Below are 4,716 nucleotides of genomic sequence, written 5' to 3'. Positions count from 1 at the left end.
CAAGTTAACACACTACAGCATTACTCCACACAAGTTAACACACTATAGCCTCACTCCACACAATAACACACTACAGCATCACTGTACACAAGTTAACACACTACAGCATCACTGTACACAATAACACACTACAGCCTCACTCCACACAATAACACACTACAGCCTCACTCCACACAATAACACACTACAGCCTCACTCCACACAATAACACACTACAGCATCACTGTACACAAGTTAACACACTACATCATCACTGTACACAGTTAACACACTACAGCATCACTCCACACAATAACACACTACAGCCTCACTCCACACAATAACACACTACAGCCTCACTCCACACAATAACACACTACAGCATCACTGTACACAATAACACACTACAGCATCACTCCACACAATAACACACTACAGCATCACTGTACACAAGTTAACACACTACAGCATCACTGTACACAATAACACACTACAGCATCACTCCACACAATAACACACTACAGCCTCACTCCACACAATAACACACTACAGCATCACTCCACACAATAACACACTACAGCCTCACTCCACACAATAACACACTACAGCATTACTCCACACAATAACACACTACAGCCTCACTGTACACAAGTTAACACACTACAGCATCACTCCACACAAGTTAACACACTACAGCATCACTCCACACAAGTTAACACACTACAGCATCACTCCACACAAGTTAACACACTACAGCATCACTGTACACAATAACACACTACAGCATCACTCCACACAAGTTAACACACTACAGCATCACTCCACACAATAACACACTACAGCATCACTGTACACAGTTAACACACTACAGCATCACTCCACACAATAACACACTACAGCATCACTCCACACAATAACACACTACAGCATCACTCCACACAATAACACACTACAGCATCACTCCACACAAGTTAACACACTACAGCCTCACTCCACACAAAACACACTACAGCCTCACTCCACACAAAACACACTACAGCATCACTCCACACAATAACACACTACAGCATCACTGTACACAATAACACACTACAGCATCACTCCACACAATAACACACTACAGCCTCACTCCACACAATAACACACTACAGCATCACTCCACACAATAACACACTACAGCCTCACTCCCCACAGTTAACACACTACAGCATCACTGTACACAATAACACACTACAACATCACTCCACACAATAACACACTACAGCATCACTCCCCACAGTTAACACACTACAGCATCACTGTACACAATAACACACTACAACATCACTCCACACAATAACACACTACAACATCACTCCACACAATAACACACTACAGCATCACTGTACACAATAACACACTACAACATCACTCCACACAATAACACACTACAGCATCACTGCACAGTTAACACACTGCAGCCTCACTCCACACAAAACACACTACAGCATCACTGTACACAAGTTAACACACTACAGCATCACTCCACACAATAACACACTACAGCTTCACTGTACACAAGGCTGCAAAGCCCAGGTGAGTGCTCTTTGACAATACTCTTAAATGACGAGTATTGGGGAGCTGGGGTGACAGTTTCTCATGCACTCCAGGTTTTCTCCAAACTCACTATGTAGCCAAGGACAACCCTAAATTCCCAACCTTCAGCCTCAAACCTCTAAGATATACCTAAGATAAACCTGGCTGACGTGGTGCTTGGGACCAAACCCGGGCCCATGAACATGTTAGGTAAACCTTCTTCCTAGATTTACCCCTGTGCTGCAGACCCAGATCTTTTGTTCTTTTTTTTTTTTTTGGTTTTTACGAGACAGGGTTTCTCTGTATTGTTTTAGAGGCTGTCGGTTCAGCCCAGCCTCGAACTCAGACATCCGCCTGCCTCTGCCTCCCGAGTGCTGGGGTTAAAGGCGTGCACCACCACCACCCAGCCTTTTGTTCATTTTTTGAGACTCAATTTGCTATCCTGCCCATGCTGACCTCAAATTCCTAGGTTCAAGTAATCCTATTGCCTCAGCTGAAACCTGATTCATTTAATAAATTCTTATAGTTCTAATTCAAATAATCAATGACAAAATAATCTTTCTTCTAATGGAATTATGCTTTTTTCTTGACAATTTGTTATCAGACTGATTCCTTTTGGAAAATTTTCGTGCTACAGAATTCAGACGCACTTTAATAAATCATGCTGTCGATTAGTAAAATGTTCTAAAAGTCTACTATGGTTTGGTGCAATGATTTGGTAGTTTGGATACTTAAAATTATATGCCCACTGATACATTCATTCACTCAGGACAACCATCAGACAAGCCTGTGTGTATACAGGTGAAGTAAAAGCAGTAAGGCATTCATTACAGGGGGGCCAAGACACTGCATGTTGTTAAGATTTAAATAATTCTTTCACATTATCTCAATATGTGAAAAATATTCTAAGATGTGAAAATCACATCTTTCAAAGAAGAGCATTTCATCTTTTTTTGCTGAGCCTTGGCGTTTGGTTTCACAAAGGCTGCCGAACGACGCTAGCTTCACGCTCGTACTTACAAGCACTTACACGTAGCTTGAATGTTTAGCTTCTAGAGCCCAGCTTCTACCTCATGACCCAGGGGTATCAGGTTTCAACTCACATTGTCTGAATCTTGGACACATACTTTTGCTCCTTATTAAATTGGACCTTTCCACTGAGTTTCTTTCTGCCACCACTGAGTCTCAGACGTGTTCTCCAGCTGTTGTTAAACATCACTGCAACACCAGACACGGATGAAAATGGGCATACAGCTATATTTCTCATTTACAAAATGTAGCAACTATACTAGATACCGGATGATCTATTCAGTAAAAGTGGCCATTCTCTTTCTTTCTTTCTTTCTTTCTTTCTTTCTTTCTTTCTTTCTTTCTTTCTTCCTTCCTTCCTTCCTTTCTTTCTTTCTTTCTTTCCTTTTCTCTCTCTCTTTCTTTTTGGATAACCCAATTTATAGCATTTATCCCGGGGCCTATGTTGTATTGCATTTATAAACACATATATACACACTGAGCCTAGTGTCTTTAGGCACTTCTCCAGTGTCAACTTTGTAAGACTTTGCGCTGATGGGGAGACAGAGTTACAGCTCTGAACATTGCCTGCTCCTGATCCAGAACATGTGTTATCATCTCACACACTGTAAATTGATTCCAAATCCCTGCCAACAGGGCATAGGCTGCATTCCAAACATCCAAAACTCTGGGACAGTGAATTGTAAAATAGAAATATAGCATGCCTCCCTTTAATTTGGTATACGCCTGAGTATGTTCATCCTACATTTTTCTCCTGCAAATACAAAACAGCCTCTAAAATCTCTCTACCTTGAAAGATAAGGAACTCGCTTAAAAATCTCAGTCTTTTGCTAATGTCTAATTGCTGGTGTCTGTTCCAGTCTCTTGGTGAGGGCTGGTTATCAGGAAATGGGGCAAGATGGAGGGACCATTTAAAATAATAAAGTGACGCTCATTCAACTGATGAGAGACATAAACAGTCTGACTGTGATCTCCGGGGAGTAGAAGTCTAGGATTTCAAATGCTGTATAAACAGTTGCAAAATCTCTGCAATTACTCTACAAACGAATTCCTAGCACAGATGACAGATAAAAGAGTCATGTGTTCTCAGTTCTGTGCTAGTGCAGATTCTCAACCTGAGTTTATGGTTAATTTATTCCTTGCCTAAAGCAAGTCTGTAGGTCAACAAACCCAGGGAAACTTGACTTCCTTCTTGTGACTGTTGAGAACTGGAAGTGTCATTAACCACTATCTTGGGGAAAACAGGGAGGGTGATGGAGTCTCTTCAGAATTCCCTGTCCTCTCAGCCCTGACTTGGCTACTGTGGTTACAATTGTGCATCCCCCCCCCCCCAAAAAAAAACAGTTCCACCTGGTAAAGTCTATTGTTCCTTCATGTGCTGAACATTTAGCCCCTTCATTCTTGATCATGGTATCTACCCTGCCAGGTAAGTAAGCCCCTTCATTCTTTAAAAAACAATACTTTAAATAGTCAAGTAAAAGTTATATGTATTTACAGTATACAATATGATTCAAAATATGTAGACATGATGGAATGGCTACATCAAGCTAATTAACATATTCCCATACTCATTTCTTGAGGTTAGAACATTTTAAAATCTATTCTTGACATTTTTCAAGAACATAAAATCCTGCATTTGATCCAACACTTCCTCACTGGAGTCTAAGAAAGCTGCATATGCACACGTGGAACAAGAGTGGTACTTAATAATTTTCAATAAACTGGCTAATGCCAGAGGGTGAATTGCCAAAGTTTTATAGAGACAGGTTCTGTATATTTTCAAACTAAACCTCATTCCATATGCAAGAAAGCTAGAGTGATGGTGGCTTGGTCTTGTTTGCCCAACTTTATTAGCCAGGGCCAGCTATTATGAATACATCCTGGCTAACTGCACACTGACCCACGGTGGTCTTAAATAATAGACCATTGATCCACTGGCCTTCAGGGGGCCCTGGCCCACGGTCCACCAACAGAATGACCAGACAGACCCAAAGTCTCAAGATGCTCAGCCATTTTTTTAAAAAGTTAAGATTTTACTATGCATTTCTAGGCAGATGGCTTTGAATTTTTGCTAATTTCAGTCCTTTAGGGAATGAAAACAATGTTTGAAGGAAGAATATATATGATCATTGT

This window comes from Mesocricetus auratus, unplaced genomic scaffold (assembly GCF_017639785.1).
Source record: "Mesocricetus auratus isolate SY011 unplaced genomic scaffold, BCM_Maur_2.0 Super-Scaffold_100009, whole genome shotgun sequence".
NCBI lineage: Eukaryota > Metazoa > Chordata > Mammalia > Rodentia > Cricetidae > Mesocricetus > Mesocricetus auratus.
Note: the sequence above shows the minus strand (reverse complement) of the source record.